Source organism: Zalophus californianus, chromosome 1, assembly GCF_009762305.2.
Source record: "Zalophus californianus isolate mZalCal1 chromosome 1, mZalCal1.pri.v2, whole genome shotgun sequence".
NCBI classification, from domain to species: Eukaryota; Metazoa; Chordata; class Mammalia; order Carnivora; family Otariidae; genus Zalophus; species Zalophus californianus.
Genome location: NC_045595.1, coordinates 39,756,686 through 39,775,948, shown reverse-complemented (window position 1 = coordinate 39,775,948; position 19,263 = coordinate 39,756,686). Strand labels below are relative to the sequence as shown.

Sequence of the window (19,263 nt, the reverse complement as noted above, 5' to 3'; positions counted from 1 at the left end):
GCCATTCCTATACACCAACAACAAGACAGAAGAAAGAGAAATTAAGGAGTCGATCCCATTTATAATTGCACCCAAAACCATAAGATACCTAGGAATAAATCTAACCAAAGAGGCAAAGAATCTGTACTCAGAGAACTATAAAATACTCATGAAAGAAACTGAGGAAGACACAAAGAAATGGAAAAAGGTTCCATGCTCATGGATTGGAAGAACAAATATTGTGAAGGTGTCAATGCTACCTAGAGCAATCTACACATTCAATGCAATCCCTATCAAAATACCATCCACTTTTTTCAAAGAAATGGAACAAATAATCCTAAAATTTGTATGGAACCAGAAAAGACCCCAAATAGCCAGAGGAATACTGAAAAAGAAAAGCAAAGCTGGCGGCATCACAATTCCGGACTTCCAGCTCTATTACAAAGCTGTCATCATCAAGACAGTATGGTACTGGCACAAAAACAGACACATAGATCAATGGAACAGAATAGAGAGCCCAGAAATGGACCCTCTACTCTATGGTCAACTAACCTTTGACAAAGCAGGAAGAATGTCCAATGGAAAAAAGACAGTCTCTTCAACAAATGGTGTTGGGAAAATTGGACAGCCACATGCAGAAGAATGAAACTGGACCATTCCCTTACACCACACACAAAAATAGACTCAAAATGGTTCAAAGACCTAATGTGAGACAGGAGTCCATCAAAATCGTAAAGGAGAACACAGGCAGCAACCTCTTCGACCTCAGCCGCAGCAACTTCTTCCTAGAAACATTGCCAAAGGCAAGGGAAGCAAGGGCAAAAATGAACTATTGGGACTTCATCAAGATAAAAAGCTTTTGCACAGCAAAAGAAACAGTCCACAAAACCAAAAGACAACTGACAGAATGGGAGAAGATATTTGCAAATGACATATCAGCTAAAGAGCTAGTATCCAAAATCTATAAAGAACTTATCAGACTCAACACCCAAACAACAAATGATCCAATCAAGAAATGGGCAGAAGACATGAACAGACATTTTTCCAAAGAAGACATCCAGATGGCCAACAGACACATGAAAAAGTGCTCAACATCACTCGGCATCAGGGAAATCCAAATCAAAACCTCAATGAGATACCACCTCATTCCAGTCAGAATGGCTAAAATTAACAAGTCAGGAAACGACAGATGTTGGCGGGGATGCGGAGAAGGGGGAACCCTCCTACACTGTTGGTGGGAATGCAAGCTGGTACAGCCACTCTGGAAAACGTATGGAGGTTCCTCAAAAAGTTGAAAATAGAGCTACCATATGACCTAGCAATTGCACTACTGGGTATTTATCCCAAAGATACAAATGTAGGGATCCAAAGGGGTACGTGCACCGTGATGTTTATAGCAACAATGTCCACAATAGCCAAACTATGGAAATAGCCAAGATGTCCAGCGACAGATGAATGGATAAAGAAGATGTGGTATATATATATATATATACAATGGAATATTATGCAGCCATCAAAAGGAATGAAATCTTGCCATCTGCAATGACGTGGATAGAACCTGAGGGTATTATGCTGAGCGAAATAAGTCAATCAGAGAAGGACATATATCATATGATCTCACTGATATGAGGAATTCTTAATCTCAGGAAACAAACTGAGGGTTGCTGGAGTGGTGGGGGGTGGGAGGGATGGGGTGGCTGACTGATAGACATTGGGGAGGGTATGTGCTATGGTGAACACTGTGAATTGTGTAAGACTGTTGAATCACAGACCTGTACCTCTGAAACAAATAATACATTATATGTTAAAATAAAAAAAAAAGAAGAAGATAGCAGGAAGGGAAAAATGAAGGGGGGTAAATTGGAGGGGGAGACAAACCATGAGAGACTATGGACTCTGAGAAACAAACTGAGGTTTCCAGAGGGGAGGGGGTGGGGGTATGGGTTAGCGTGGTGATGGGTATTAAAGAGGGCATGTACTGAATGGAGCACTGGGTGTTACACGCAAACAATGAATCATGGAACATTACATCAAAAACTAAAAAAAAAAAAAAAAAAAATCCAAAATATATTTTTAGCTTTAATTTCCTCCATTCCTGTTCTTTTGTCTTAGAATAGAAGGTTTATGCTCTTTAAAAAAATGAATTACGAATCTGAGTATAGTTTTAGGAAAGAATGAATTTCAATACAAATGTTTTGCTTGCCATTTCTAATCAAATGCAAGCCTATGTGATTAAACTTCTCTTCCATTCTCAGAGCCCCTAACATCCTTTCAATCAAGTCTTCTGATTAACTCACCGAGTCAATTACGATTGCCTGAAACCAAAGAATTATGTTAAGATAGGCAATCAACAAATATTAGTGTTGATTCTTATGCTATGCTTTATAACAAACATGGTGATTCCAGAACTACTAGGATGGTAATCATGTTGGGGACAAAAAGACAATTAACTACCATGTGTCTGATATTATAATAGTAGTGTTCTCTGCTGGAGCATGTTATAATTGTTCTGTGTTGGTTATGGTTTGGCCAACTAGACCAAAAAACTTTTTGTTGCTATTAAGCAAGATAAGGTCCTTTTGGGAAAAAAGTTAATAATCTCAGTGGTTTCATGCCACATACCAGTCCTCATAATAATAGCAATTATAATAAAAATAGTAGCTCACACTTACTATGTACCAGGCACAATTCTTAAGGATGTTAAATATATTAGCTAATTTAAATTTTCACAACACCATTGTTGTGTTGGTAATATTCTTATTCCCATTTTACAGATGAATAAATTAAGGCAAATAAAAGTACTTTCCCCAGGTTTCAAAGTGGTAAGTGGTAGAAGCAAGAAGCAAGATCTGAATATATTTGGGCTGTTTTAGAGTCTGCGGTTTTGTTTTTTGTTTTTTTTTTGAGAGAGCAAGCAAGCATAAACAGGGGAGGGGAGGGGCAGAGGAACAGCGAGAGAGAGAATCTTAAGCAGGCTCCACACTCAGTGCAATATGGGGCTTGACCTCAACGACCCTGAGATTGTGACCCGAGCCAAAACCAAGAGTCAGACACTTAACTAACTAAGCCAACCAGGCACCCCCAGAGTCTGTGGTCTTAACAACCACACCATACTGTCTCTATATATCTCAAATTAATTTCTGTCTCCTTTAAATTCTTCCTAGTACTGTGGCTGTTTCTTAAAGGCCCTGCTGTGTGTGTGTGTGTGTGTGTCTGTGTGTATTCTTCATACTAACAAAGTAAAACAGCCTCTTTGAAGGCTTGAGAAATGTTACAGAACTCGTCATGTTTTTAAGATTTTATTTATTTATTTATTTGAGAGACAGAGTGCATGCTCCAGTGGGGGGAGGGGCAGAGGGAGAGAACCCCAAGTGGACTCTGCACTGAAAGAAGAGTCCAACTTGGGGCTCGATCCCATGACCCTGAGATCACAACTGGAGCCAAAATCAAGAGCCATTCAACCAACTGAGCCAGCAGGTGGCCCAGAACTAGTCATTCTTACATCACATAGTTATTTGTTTGTCCTCTCCAGCATGTCTGCTTTCATCTTCTGACAAGAGTAACTGTCTTTCCTGTGAAAAAACCAAATCTCTGTGGTTCAGATGCTGGGAACCCCTGTTGCCCATCGATGAGAATGTGATTTATTTTTTATTTTTTTTAATTTTATTTATTTATTTGTCAGAGAGACAACGAGAGCACAAGCAGGGGGAGTGGCAGGCAGAGGGAGAAGCAGGCTCCCGCTGAGCAGGGAGCCCGATGCGGGGCTCCATCCCAGGACCCTGGGATCATGACCGGAGCTGAAGGCAAATGCTTAACTGACTGAGCTACCCGGGCATCCCGAGAATGTGACTGAGCTTGGGCTAATCAGAGTACCTTATCTTTCTGGCCATAACAACTGTCCAGGGATGAGCACATGAGCGGTGCAGGGGCAATCACAATATACCCTGGGATTTTTATGACAGTTATTAAGTACCATGCTTTTGTTTTCTCTTATGACAGCTTTACTGAAATATAATTTACATATTAATTCATCCATTTAAAGTGAATGATTGAATGGTTTTTAATATATCACAGAGTTGTGCAACATCATCACAATCTAAGTTTAGAACATTTTCAGCACCTCAAAATGAAATTCTTTACACATTAGCAGTCAGTCCCTACTCTCCCCAACCTAATTAGCCTTAGGCAAGCATTAATCTACTTTCTATCTCTATAAATAGATTTGCCTATTCAGGACATTTCATATAAATGGAATCATATGTGATTTTTTTTTAAATTTTATTTATTTATTTATTTGACAGAGAGAGACACTGCGAGAGAGGGAACACAAGCAGGGGGAGTGGGAGAGGGAGAAGCAGGCTTCCTGTGGAGCAGGGAGCCTGATGCGGGGCTCAATCCCAGGACCCTGAGCCGAAGGCAGATGCTTAATGACTGAGCCACCCAGGCGCCCCAATATGTGATTTTTTGAATGCCTCCTTTCACTTAGCACATTTTCAAAGCACACCCATACTGTAGTATTTATCAGCACTTCTTTTCTATTTACTGCCAAGTACTATTCCATTTCATGAACATACTATATTTTATTTATCCAGTCAACAGCTGATGGATGTTTGGGCTATATCCATCTTTTAGCTCTTAAGTATAATGCAGCGATGAATATTTGTGTACATATGTTTTCATTTCTCTCCATTATCTAGAAGTGGAGTTGTTGAGTCATCTGGTAGCTCTATGTTTAATCTTTTAGGGGGAAATGGCAGACTGTGTTCCAAAGCAGCTGCACCAGTTTACGTTCTCACCAGCAGTGCACAAGGGTTCCAGTTTGTCCACATCCTTGCCAACATTTGCTATAATGTCTTTTTGATTACAGCCATCCTCGTGGTGTGAAGTGGCATCTCAATGTGGTTTTGATTTCATTCCCCTGATGACTAATGATGTTGAGCATCTTTTCATATGTATATTTCCTCTTTTTATATCTTCTTTAGAGACACATCTATTCAGATCCTTTGCCCATTTTTTAATTGGGCTATTTATCTTTTTATTATTGAGCTGTAAGAATTATTTATATATTCTAGATACTAGGCCCTTATCAGATATGTGATATGCAAATATTTTCTCCCATTCTGTGGATGTCTGTATACTTTCTTGATGGTATTATTTGAAGCACAAAAGTTTTCAATTTTGATGAAGTCCAAATTATCCAGTTTTTCTTTTGTTGCTTGTGTTTTTAGTATCATATCTAAAAACAAAACAAAACACTCTCTAATCAAAGATCGTGAAGATTTACTCCTATGTTTTCTTCTAAGACTTTTACATTTTTAGCTCTTATATTTAGGTCCTTGATCCACTTCAATTAATTTTTGAATATGGTATGAGGTAGGGAATACAACTTCATTCTTTTGCATGTGGATATCCACTTTTTCTGGCACTTCTGTTGAAAAGACTATTCTTTCCCCATTGAATTACTCTGTAACTATGAGGGTTTATTTCTGGACTCAATTCTCTTCCATTGGTCTATATGTCTATCCTTATGCCAGTACTGCATTGGCTTGGTTACTGTCCCTTTGTAGTAAATTTTGAAATCAGGAAGTTAGAGTCTTCTGGCCTTGTTCACCTTTCCCAAGATTGTTTTGGATATTCTGGATTCCTTGAATTTTTCTTTCTTTCTTTCTTTTTAATAAAGATTATTTTTTAAGAGCAGTTCCAGATACACAACAAAATTAAGGTACAGAGATTTCCCCTATACCCCCTGTCTCTACACATGCATAGTTTCCCCTATTATCAACATCACTCACCAGAATGGTATATTTCTCACCAACGATGAACCTACATTAACACAGTGTAATCACCCAAAGTCCATACTGTACATTAGGGTTCACTTTTGGTGTTGTACATTCTATGGGTTAGGACAAATGCATGGTTACATATATTCATCATTATAATATCATAGAGAGTACTGTCACTACCCTAAAAATCCTTGGTGGACTGCCTGTTCATCCATTCCCCCTGGCTGTCCCCCAACCAGGCAAACATTTTTACTGCTCCATAGCTTTGCCTTTTCCAAAATGTCATATAATTGGAATCATACAGTGCATAGCTTTCTCAGATTGGCTTCTTTCACTTAGTAATACACATTTAAGTTTCCTCATGACTTTTCATGACTTGATAGCTCAATTCTTTTTCAGCACTGAATAACATCCCATTATCTGGATGTGCTACAGTTTCTTTATCCATTCACCTGTTGTGGGACATCTTGGTTGCTTCCAATTATGAATTGGTTGCTCGCAATTATGAATAAAACTGCTATAAACATTCAAGCGCAGGTTATTGTGTGGACATAAGTTTTCAGCTACTTTGGGTAAATACCAAGAAGTGCAACTGCGGGGTCCCATGGTAAGGGTAAGTTTCATTTCGTAAGAAACCACCAAAGTAGATCCCAAAGTGGCTGTACCATTTTGCATTCCCACCAGCAATGCATGAGAGTTTCTGTTGGTCCACACCCTCATCAGCACTTGGTGTTGTCAGTGTTCCAGATTTTGGCCATTCTAATGTATGTGTAGTGGTATCTCATTATTGTTTTAATTTTCATTTATCTGATGATATATGATATAGAGCATCTTTTCATATGCTTATTTGCCATCTGTATAATTCCTTGATTAGGGGTCTGTTAAGGTCTTTGGTCCATTTTTAAATCAGGTTGTTTTTTTTTAACTTAATGGCTTTATTATTATTATTTTTAAAGATTTTATTTATATATTTATTTATTTGACAGAGAGAGAGAGAGAGAGAGCACAAGTAGGCCAAGCAGCAGGCAGAGGGTGAGGGAGAAGCAGGCTCCCGGCCGAGCAGGGAGCCTGACGCGGGGCTTGATCCCAGGACCCTGGGATCATGACTTGAGCTGAAGGCAGACACTTAATTGACTGAGCCACCCAGGCACCCCAGGTTGTTTGTTTCTTATTGTTGAGTTTTATATTTTGGATATTTTGGATGACAGTCTTTGTATATTTTGGATAACAGTCCTTTTGTATATTTTGTATTTTTGTATATTTTGTATACAAAATATTTTGTATATTTTTGTTTGTATATTTTGGATAACAGTCCTTTACCAAACATGTCTTCTACAGATATTTTCTTCCAGTCTATAGCTTGTCTTCCCATTCTCTTGATAATGTCTTTCAGGGAGCAGAAGTTTTAAAATTTAATGAAGTCTAGCTTATAAATTATTTCTTTCAAGGATCATGTCTTTGGTGTTATATCTAAAAAGCCATCACCATACCCAAGGTCATCTAGGTTTTCTCCTATGTTATCTTCCAGGAGTTTTATAGTTTTGCATTCTGTATTTCAATATCTGATCCATATTGAGTTAATTTTTGTGAAGTATGTAAGATCTGCATCTATATTTATTATTTTGTGTATGGATATCCAGTTGTTCTAGCACCATTTGTTGAAGAGACTATCTTTGTTCCACTATATTGCTCCTTTGTCAAAGATCAGTTGACTATACTTATGGGGTCTATTTATAAGCTCTCTATTCTGTTCCACTGATTATTTGTCTATTCTTTTGCCTATACCACTCTGTTTTGATCACCATAGCTTTAGAGTAAGTCTTGAAGTTGGGTAGCATCAATCAACCAACTTTGTTCTTCTCCTTCAATATTGTATCGGCTACTCTGAGTCTTTTGCCATATGAACTTTAAAATCAGTTTGTTGTCACGCGTAAGATAACTCGGTGAGATTTTCATTGGGATTGAATCTATAAATCAATTTGGGAAGGAGTGATATCTTGACAATATTGAGTATGCCTATCCTATTAAGATCCTAAAGCTTACTTTTAAAGATCCATGAAATATGAAATGAGCTGTAAGGTTTTTTGTAGTTTTTATCAAGTTGATAAAGTTCCCTTTAATTCCTAGTTTACTGACAATTTTTTATCATGAATAAATGCTGGATATTGTCAAATGTTTTTTTCTGCATCTATTGATAAGATCACATGATTTTCCTCTTTTAGCCTGATGATGTGATGGGCTACACCAATTTACTTTTTAATGCTGAACTATCCTTGCATACCTGGGATAAATCCCACTTGGTCATGGTGTATAATTCTTTGTGTGCTTTTTAAAAATTTGATTTGCTAATATTTTATTGAGGATTTTTGCCTCTATGTTAATAAGAGCTATTAGTCTGTAGTTTTCTTATTATGTCTGTCTGATTTTGCATTAGAGGAATGGTGGCCTCACAGAATGAGGCAGTATTCCTTCTTCTATCCTCTTAAAGAGATTATAGAGAACTGGTATAACTTCATCCTTAAATGGTGTTTTTTGTTTGTAAGGTTATTAATTACTGATTCAATTTTTGAAAATTCCTTTTTTAAAAAAAGATTTATTTATTTCAGAGAGAGAATGCATGCACGTCAGGGGAGAGGCAGAGCGAGAGAATCTTCAACCAGACTCCCCACTGAGTGCAGAGCCCAATGCAGGCCCAATCCCAGAACACATGAGATCATGACCTGAGCTGAAATCAAGAGTTAGACACTCAACTGAATGAACCACCCAGGCACCCCTGATTCAATTTCTTTAATAGACATAAGCCTGTTCAGATCATCTATTTTTTTCTTGTGTGACTTTTGATGGTTTGTGTCTTTCAAGGAGCTGATACATTTCATTTAACTTATCAAATTTGTGGTCTTGGAGATGTTAGTACTTTTTAAATTATACTTTTAATGCTCATCAAAAGGAATCTGTAGTAATGATGTCCCCTCTTCCTAATATTAGTAATTTGTGTCCTCTCTGTTTTTTATTTAATTAGCCTGACTAGAAGCTTACTGATAATATAGTCCCTTGGATTTCCGTTTGAATTTTAGGAGCACCTTGGCACTTTCTGCAGTGAAGCCAACTGGGATTTTCCTAAAACTGTATTGAATATACAGACAATGTTGAGGACTAATGCCATCTTAACAATATTAAGTCTTTTGACCTATGAACATGAGCCTTCTTTCCATTATTACACTCTTTAATTTCTTTCAACAACTCATAATTTTCAGAGTATGAGTTTTACACTTGCATTGTTAAATTTATTAAGTATTTTATTATTTTTGTTACTATAAATGGAATTGTTTTTTTTTATTTTATTTCTGGATTGCTCATTGCAAGTGTTTAGAAATACAGTTGTTTTTGTGTCTTGGTCTTGTATCTTGCAACCTTACTAAATTTTATTAGGTCTCATCATTTTTCAAATGGATTCCCTAGGATTTTCTATATATGATATGATGCCATTTGAAAATAGAGATAGTTTTACTTCTTTCTTTCAAATCAGAGTTCACTCTATTCCAGCCTGAATGCCCTGACTAGAACTTCCAATACAATGATGAATAGAAATTTTGAGAGCCTATAACTATTTTTGTGATCTTAGAGGTAAAGTATTCAGTCTTTTACCATTAAGAATGATGCTAATTGTAAGGTTTTTGTAGATGCCCTTTATCAGGTTAAGAATGTTCTCTTCCATTCCTAGGGCTGAATGTTTTTATCACAAAAGTATATTAGATTTTGTCAAATTTGTTTCTGCATCTATTGAGATGTTCATGACATCTTTAATCTGTTTATATAGTACATTACATCAGTTGATTTTAACATGTTAAACCAACTTTGTGTTCCTGGGAAAAATTCCACTTGGTAATGGTGTAAAATCCTTTTTTGAGTTGCTGGATTCTATACAGTAGTATTTGTTGAGGATTTTTCCATCTACATTCATGAGTAATTGCTCTGTAGTTTTCTTTTCTTGTGATGTCACTGTATGGTTTTGGTAACAGGTTAATACGTGGCCCAATAAATAATTGGGAAATATTCGCTTCTTTTCTGTTTTTTTAATTAATTAATTTTTAAGAGAGGGAGAGAGAGGCAGGGGGAAGGGCAGAGGGAGAGGAAAAAAGAGAATCTTAAGCAGGTTCCACACCTAACACAGATCTCATGACCCTGAGATCATGACCTGAGCTGAAATTAAGAGTCAGACGCTTGACAAATAAGCCACCAGGCACATCTCTGGTTTTTTTTTTTTTTTTTTTTTTAAAGAGATTGGAAAGAACTGGTATTAATTCTTTAAATGTTTGGTAAAACTCACCAATGAAGCCATCTAGTCCTGAGCTTTTCTTCAAGGGTTTTAAAAAATTACTAATTCAAAGTTGTCCATTTAGTCTAACTGTCATTCAGTTATTTAGAGTATTGCTTTACAATTCCTTTTATATCACTAATGCTGGTATTCATCTTCCTTCTTTCATTCCTGCCCCTAGTAATTTGAGTCTTCTTTTTCTCTCTTGCTCAGTCTAGCTAGAGGTCAGTTTTTTTTTTAAAAAAAAGATTTTATTTATTTGAGAGAGAGAGAGCATGAGCAGGGGGAAGGGCAGAGGGAGAGTGAGAAGCAGACTCCTCAGTGAGCAGGGAGCCCGATGTGGGGCTCGATCCCAAAACCCTGAGCCCCTTTTGACCTGAGCCAAAAGCAGACGCTTAACTGACTGAGCCACCTAGGTGCCCCTGTCAATTTTGTTGATATTTTCAAATAATCAACTTTCAGGCCTGTGATTATCCTCTATTCTTTTTCTATTCTCTACTTCATTATTTTTTACTCCAATCTTTACTAGTTCCTTCCTTGTTCTTGCTTGGAGTTAGTTTGTTCTTCCTTTTAAAGTGTCTCAGGCATAAAGTTAAGTTACTTGGAACACTACACCAAAACAAATTATGTAATATATGGTGATTAACATAACAATTAAAAAATTAATAAAATAAAATAAAATAAAATAAGTATAAAAAAAAAAGTTAAGTTACTGATTTAGAATCTTTCCTCATTGGTAAAGTAGCAGTTCACAACTATAAATTTCAATCCAAGTACTGCCTTGGCTGCTCTCATAAGTTTTGGTATACATATTTTCGTTTTCGTTTATCTCAAAGTATTTTCTTGGTTTTGTTTGTTTGTTTGTTTTTAAGTAGGTCCACATCCAGCATGGAGCCCAACATGGGGCTTGAATTCATGACACTGAGATCAAGACCTGAGCTGAAACCAAGAGTTGGACACTCAATCAACTGAGCCATCCAGGCGCCCCTCCATATCTCAAAATATTTTCTAATGTCTTCTGTAATTTCTTCTTTGACCTAGTGGTTATCTAGGAGTGTGTTGTTTAATTTCCACCTATCTGTGAGCTGCCCAAATTTCTTTCTGTTATTGACTTCTAATGTCATTCCACTGTGGTCAGAGAACATACTCTGCATGACTTCAATCCTTTTAAATTCACTGAGGCTTGTTTTATGGCCTAACATATGGTCTATCCCAGGAATGTTCCATATGCACTCAGAAGAATGTGTGTTCCCCTGGTGTTGGGTGGAGTGTCCTATAGATGTCTGTTGGTCCAGTTGGTTTAAAGTGTTATTCAAGTCTATTTCCTTGTTGATGATCTACCTATTGTTTAACCCATTATTGAATGTGGGGCATTAAAGTCTCCCATTATTATTGATGGATTGCCTATTTCTCTTTCCAATTCTGTCAGTTTGGGCTTCATGTATTTGGGGGCTCTGTTGTTAGATGCATATATATTTATAATTGTTATATCTTCTTTATGGATTAACGTTTTTAGCATTTAATGTGACTGTTTTTCTCTAATAATTTTTTTCAGTTCTATTTTGTCTGATATTAGTATAGCCACTTTAGCTTTCTTGTGGTTGCTGTTTGATTAACATCTTTTTCCATCTTTTTGCTTCCAACCTATTTGTATCTTTGGAACCTAAGGTATGTCTCCTACAGATAACACATATTTATTTGGATTATATTTTTTTATCAACTATTTCTGGCAATTTCTGCCTTTTGATTGGATTGTTTTATCCATTCTCATTTAATGTTACTGATGTAGTTGAATTTATGTCTGTCATTTTCCTTTCTGTTTTCAATATGTCTCATGTGTTTTTTGTTCTTCTGCTCTTCCTTTGCTGCTTTTTTTTGCAGTGAGTGGATATTTTTTAATGTAGCATTTTAATTTAGTGATTTGTTCTCACCACATTTTTCCTCAGCAATCGTTCCTGGGCTTACCATATATGTCTTATTAAAATACACTTCAGGGGCACCTGGGTGGCTCAGTTGGTTAAACGTCTGCCTTCGGCTCAGGTCATGATCCCAGGGTCCTGGGACTCGAGCCCCGCATTGGGCTCCTTGCTCCACGGGGAGCCTGCTTCTCCCTCTCCCTCTGCCTGCCACTCCCCCCTGCTTGTGTTCACTCACTCTCTCTGCCAAATAAATAAATAAAAATAAATAAAATACACTTCAGATTTATACTAACTTAATTCCAATGAGATATACAAATGTTAGTCCTATACAGCTCTATTCTCTTGTCTCCATTTTATGTCATTGTGATACATATTACATCTATACATGTTACAAATCCAATAATATATTGTTAAAATTGCTACTTCATGTAATTGTATGTGTTTTAAAGAAGCTGAGAGGAAGGAGAGCAAGGATATATTTATGGAGTTTGTTATATTAACATTCTTCTACCATTTCTGATTTTCTTTATTTGTTCCTGTGGATTTGAATTACTATCTGGTATCACTGTCTTATTCCACACAACTTTCCTCCACTCCAACCTCCTTTGTGCTATTATTGTTAAATATATTACATTTCTATGTTACAGTCCCAACAATACAGTTATATACATATTGTTTTATACAATTGTTTTTAAAATCAATTAAGAGAGTAAAGGATAAGAAATATTCATCATAGGGGTGCCTGGCTGGCTCAGTTGGTAGGGCTTGGGACTCTTGATCTCGGGGTTCTGAGTTCAAGCCCCACACTGGGTGTAGAGGTTACTTAAAAACAAAATCTGAAGGGTGTTTGGGTAGCTCAGTCAGTTGAGTGTTTGACTCTTGATTTTGGCTCAGGTCGTGATCTCGGGGTCATGCGATCAAGCCCCGTGTCAGGCTCCGTGCTCAGCACTGAGTCAGCTTGAGATTCTCTCTGTTTCTCTCTCTCTGCCCCTCCCCGTGCTTGTGCTCTCTAAATAAATAAATAAATGATAAATAGATAAAATCTTAAAAAATAAAATGAAATAAAAAAAGAAGTATTCATTTTAATGTTTTCTATACAATTGCCTTTATTCATGCTCTTTTTTTTTAAAATGTGATTTTGAATTACTGTCTGGAGTCACTTGCTTTCAGCCTAAAGAACTTCCTTAGTATTGCTTAGAAGGCAGTTCTGCTAGCAACAAATTATCTCAGTTTTCTTTACTGGGAATGACTTGATTTCACCTTTATTTTCCCCCTGCAAAAAAGCTTTATTGTTTCCATTTCATCCATGGCTTGGGAGAGGGCTCCAGGGTGGTTAAAAAGCTGCCTAGTGGTTGCAGGAAGAGGCCCAGGCACAAACCTGGCATGAGGGGGATGCCAGAGGGGTCCCTCAAAGACTGCTGGGCTTCAGAGGGCTCTTAGTCATGCTTGAGGGTGAGCCTTTTGAATAGATACTTGCCCAGCCCAGCTTGGGGGCCAGGTTAGACAAGCCCTTGCCCATCTTCCTGATGAGTTTCACCTCCTCAACTAGAAAGTGGTTTTCCAGGAAGTCACAGAGATGGGGGTCTGTGTGGGCAGAACCCATGGCATACAGATCCAAAAGGGCCTGGTTCAGGTTCTTCTGTAGAACCAGGGGGACTTCCTTGGGATCCAAGGTTTTATCCCACTCATCTTGGGATGGCTTCTGCACGTCCCGGAAGAGGGCGTGGCTGCCACACTGGTTTTTCATCTTCAAGAGATGCTCAGTGCCCTCATTTCTCCTAGCCGACTAGTGGAAGAAGGGGCCCACGCACTCCAGAGCCACGTCTTCACAGTGGAAATAGAGGCCCAGAGAGAGGTAGGTGTAGGAGGCCAGCAGATGCATGCTGATCAGGCAGCTGACAGCAGCCTCCACCTCTGTGGAATAATTCTGACAAATCTGGGAGCTCATGGTTGGTTGGTAATAAGGAGCGTAGCTCAAAATAGGGTATTGGCTGGTCCCAGAGACAAAGGGTAGCAGAGAAGATGGCTCTGAAGGTTGTGACCAGAAAAAAGGTTGGAGGGTGATCAGAGGGTGAAGGGGTGACCCTGGGTCTGCTCCGTCCAAACACTGCTGAAGCAAGAGACAGATCTGCAGGACTGCTGGATGCACTGCCTATTCTACCTTCATTTTTAAAATAGTTTTGCTATGGGGTGCCTGGGTGGCTCAGTCAGTTAAGTGTCTGCCTTCAGCTTAGGTCATGATCCCAGGGTCCCAGGATGGAGTCCCACATCAGGCTCCTTGCTCAGTGGGGAGCCTGCTCCTCCCTCTACCTGCCACTCTGCCTACTTGTGCTCTCTCCCTCTGTGTGTCAAATAAATAAATAAATAAAATCTTAAAAAAAATAGTTTTGCTAGATATAAGATTTTGGGTAGACAGTTTCCCCCCACCTTTTGGCACTTCAAATATGTCATCCCATGGCCTTCTGCCCTCCACAGTACCTAACGAGAAATTTACTGTTAATCTTAATGGAGTTCCCTTGTATGAAACAAGTTGTTTGTCTCTCGCTATTTTTAAAACTTTATCTCTGCTTTCAGGATTTTTTACTATGATTTATCTGCACATGGCTCTCTTTGAGTTTATCTTAAAGTTCTTTGAACTTTGATGTGTACATTGTTTTTCATCAAACTTGCAAGTTTTCAACCATTATTTCTTCAAATAGCTTTTTCTATTCCTTTCTCTCTCTGCTCTCCTTCTGGCGCTCCCATCACGCATATGCTGGTGTGCTTGATGTGGAGCACATTTCTCTCAGTCTCTGTTCAATTTTATTATTTTTCCCTATTCCTTGGACTGAGTAAACTTTATTGATTTATCTTCAAATTTACTAATTCTTTCTATTTTAATTTCAAATCTGCTGAGAGCTCCTTTAATGATTTTTCATTCATCATTATACCTTTTAACTCCAGAATTTCCACCTAGATCTTTTTAAAAATAATTTTCATCTCTTTATTGATATTCTTAATTGCATGAAACACTGTCATCATATCTTACTTTACTTTTTCTAATTTAAATTCAATTAGCCAACATATAGTACATCATTAGTTTCAGATGTCCTGTTCAGTAATTCATCAGTTGTGTATAACACCCAGTGCTCATCATATCATGAGCCCTCCTTAATTAATTTACTTCTTTAAGTATGGTTTCCTTTTGCTGCTTGAACATATTTATAATGGCTGCTTTGAAGTCTTTTTCTTTTTGTGTGTGTGTGTGTGCATGTGTGTTAGATTGCTTTTAATTACTGACAGCTGGGGAGGGCTGGGGGCTTGTGGTGGTGGTGCCCCTACCCTCCTGGTCAGACTCTCAGGGACCAGACCAGTGCCCACAGGTCCTGAGCCCACACCAGCAGACCCCCAGGGCTGTGCTGTGTCCCCCAGGGATGAGACCCCAGCAAGTGAGCAGGGCGAGGCCTGGCCCCCAAAAGGGTGAAGTCTTTTTCTATTAAATCTGACATCTGGGTCTTATCACAGGCATCTTCCATTGCTTGCATTTTCTCCTGTGAATGAGTCACACTTTCCAGTTTCTCTGAATGCCTCATACTTTTTTGATGAAAAAATCTGGATAAATATATTTAGCATGTTAATAAATGACAGCATGATAATATAGTTTAGGATATGTTAAATAATATATTTTAGCAACTCCAACCTACAGGGCTTATTGATGTTGTTTGCTCATTTATTTGTTTAGCATCTTGCCTGGACTATTTTAGTGAAGTCCCTTTCACCCACTGCATGCAACCTATGATGTTCCTCAGTGGGTGTGGCCTTGGGCATGAAATGACAGTGGTTTTATCACCTATCTTTGACTCTCTAATCTTTCTGTTAAACTGTCTGTTGCTGTTGGTATTAAACCCAGCTACTAGCCTCCACTAATTGCCAGCTGATTGCTCTATTGTTTTGAGACATAAATTGCTCCTCCATCTGATACAATGAAATTTAGGCTCATTTGCAGGATTAATTTTTAAGGCCAGTCTTTGAACATCGTTCTGCCACCAAGAGGGCACTTTTTATCTGTCTCTTTCCCTGGTTCTCCCTTATAAACTAACCAGCCTATATTTTAGTTTGTTGCTCTCATGAAGCTACCAGCTTCCTCTCAATTACGAAGCCCCAGAACCTTGTCCACATTTTCCTGGAACTTAAACTCTATGATACAGAGATGAGAACTGCTGATGACCTGCCCCTCCTAGGGCAATACCATATCCCTCAACTGGGAACTGGGGAGAAAAGGATCCCTGTATTCTTGACTGAATTATCAAGAGTTGACTTTCCATCATGCTGAGTTGGAAGAAGAAATGGAGGGAGTAAGTTGTGGTTCAAATGTCACAGATTCTTTTTTTCTACCAAGTTTTAGTGTATCAGAGAAAAAAAAAACCCCAGTATGTCTGACTCCATGCTACTTCTATTTCCCTTGCTGCTGTGACCTACAGCTTAGAAACTTCTGCCTTAGCCCTGCATGTATGTAGGCATGTTAATGATTGAAGAAATTTTGCTAACAGCTAAGATTTGCAAAAACTGTTTTCTACCCAAAATCTACCCCACCCAAGGAGATAAGGAAGCACATAAATGACTATGCTATGCTTAACATTTACAGGAATGACATGACCAGATTCCTGTACACAAAGATCAACTGACCAAGGACAAATCAGTTTTATGACCTCCCTCAAATAACTACAGACATCAGTTACCTTCTGACTCCAACCCCCTCTTATTTCCCCCCTTTGCTAACATAAAAGAAACTTGAATTTCATGCCAAGGGGAGATGGTTGTTTAGGACAACAGTCTGTATCTCCTTGGTTTGCTGGCTTTCCAGATAGTCATTTTCCTTACCCCAACATCTTGCCTCTAGACTTGTGGGCCTGTCATGTAGTGAGCAGAACAAGCTTGGACTTGGTTACATTAGTAGACTTTCTTGAAAAATCTGTTTCCTCATTTGCTTAGGCCCTCAGCACAATGTCCAAAGATTCTAGATAATTGCTTTAAAAATAATTTTCACCAGGGTTGCCTGGGTGGCTCAGTTGGTTAAGTGTTCGACTCTTGATTTCAGCTCAGGCCATGATCTCAGGATCGTGAGACTGAGCCCCATGTTAGGCTCACACTCAGCATGAAGTTTCCTTGAGAGTCTTCCCTCTCCTTCTCCCTCCCCCTCTGTTCTTCCCCCCACTCATGCTCGCGCGCTCTCTCTCTCTCTCTCTCTCTCTCTCTCTCAAATAAATAAATAAATAAAATCTTTAAAAGAAACAATTTTCACCAGTTATGCCTGTCTCACTGGGAAGCATTTCCACAGAACTCTTCTGCCACCATTTTGGAAGCAGCCACCCTTCCTGCTCTTTTTTCTGCTAAACTAAGCTTCTAGAATTTGTATGTCAGGTTGCTTCAAGCCATCATTATGCTCCTGGAGTGAGCCTTGCAAGGAACTGAGGGAGAGACACACAGAGCCGGGGTGACATCATGGGAGTCCCTGGATCAGCCCTACACTTAGAATCATCTGCACTTCACGGTCAGATAAGCCAAAAAATTTCCTTCTTTCCTTAGCTAGAGTTGAGTTTTTTACATGTAACTAAGAGTTGTAACTAATATCCTGAATGTCAAACCTTTAATAGCGTGGGAGTAAATGATAAGGATTATGGAAAGCTTGTTCAACAAAACTGGTATCTAGGGTAATTTTTATGTGACCTTTTTGATAGTTCATTTTGTTCCAATAATTTATGGTCTCTTGATATTTAATGAAATACAGAGAAATCACCTATGGTGACTCTAATAGATGCTCCTCTTAATAAGGAATTTTAATATGTTCATATACATCTGTCAATAGTTGTTGCCATCCAAAGGGTTGGTTCCAAGGAAGACTCAATGTTGACTGTTAATGCTGAGTTATAATATTAATAGTACAGAGGCCTGACCTTAATTATAGAAAGTTCTTATAAGTTAGGTAACCTCTCTTTTCCATTAGCCTGCAGCTGACTCATTAGAATATCTCTTGTAAGCATATAGTTTTCCAAATATTGGAACTAGTTACAAACCTCTTTAACAAACTATAAGTGGAAAAAGGGAAGATTAAATATCGTTACCATTTTTTTAAAATATTTATTTTATTTATTTGGGGGGTAGGGAGGGGCAGAGGGTAAGGGAGGGATAGTCCCATGCTGAGTGCAGAGCCCAATGTGGGGCTCAATCTCATGACCCTGAGATCACCACCTGAGCTGAAACCAAGAGTTAGCACTTCTGACTGTGCCACCCAGGCACCCCTATATATTGTTATTCTTGATATGATGTAGAAAATCTAGGTAATCTAAGATTTTTATTTATTTGGCATGATACTCCTTTGGAATATTAAAGAATGGGTCAAGTCTGTTAGAAATATAGATATATCCAGAGAATTCAGGAAGAACGTATAGGTCAAGGCTGTAAGCAATTTTATCTTACTTCTCATGACAATATTCTTCCCTAAATCCTTCCTCTGAGATAGATGCTTATGGCAAGTGTTGGGAGCAGGAAAGACATCAGACAGTATTATAATCTTGGAATTTATGGGGGGATGGGTTAGCCTGGTGATGGGTATTAAAGAGGGCACGTACCAAATGGAGCACTGGGTGTTATGCGCAAACAATGAATCATGGAACACTACATCAAAAACTAATGATGTAATGTATGGTGATTAACGTAACATAATAAAATTTAAAAAACAAACAAAGAAAAAAGAAACAAAAAACAAAAACAAACAAACAAAAAAACACTTGGTTTAAAAAGGTCTCTCTCCCTGGATGAGAGACTTACAGAGGACCTTAACCTAATGTATATTTCCATACTGGGCGCTGCTTGCCAATAAAGTCTCTGAAGATTCTGCAATTCAGTGATCTCTGTCATGTTTGGAATATCTCTAGGATTCCCAGAAAACCGTAATTAGTGGTTTTTGGAATCAAGGAGGCAGAGTGTGTAACAAAAATGTACAGATCCATCAAAAAATCTCGCTAATTCCAATTAAATGGGAGAGAGGCGATGTGAATTCATGACACTCAATTATTTTTACAATAGTGAAAGCTATATGGCTATTACTAAAGAAAAAGGGAAAAGTACTCTAGGATAAACTTTAATGAACAGATTTGATTTATTTGTAATTGGCAAATGTTTTAAATACTTTAAGCTTCTGAGTTACCTGAGAGCAGTATGCATCTTAGAGAGCTTACAAGCCACCTGCAGTTTACTTTGCACTAATAAGGGTCCTGCTCTTTGGAAC

The 19,263-nt window shown here is 38.2% G+C and overlaps 1 protein-coding gene and 1 pseudogene across 1 annotated transcript in view; both read right to left on the bottom strand.

The window, feature by feature from the left end:
* The window catches only part of GXYLT2 (glucoside xylosyltransferase 2), a 99,129-nt gene that overhangs the window by 47,160 nt on the left and 32,706 nt on the right, over positions 1–19,263 (bottom strand). The gene's annotated exons all lie outside the window — the stretch shown is intronic.
* LOC113918288 lies at positions 13,433–13,944 on the bottom strand (annotated as a pseudogene).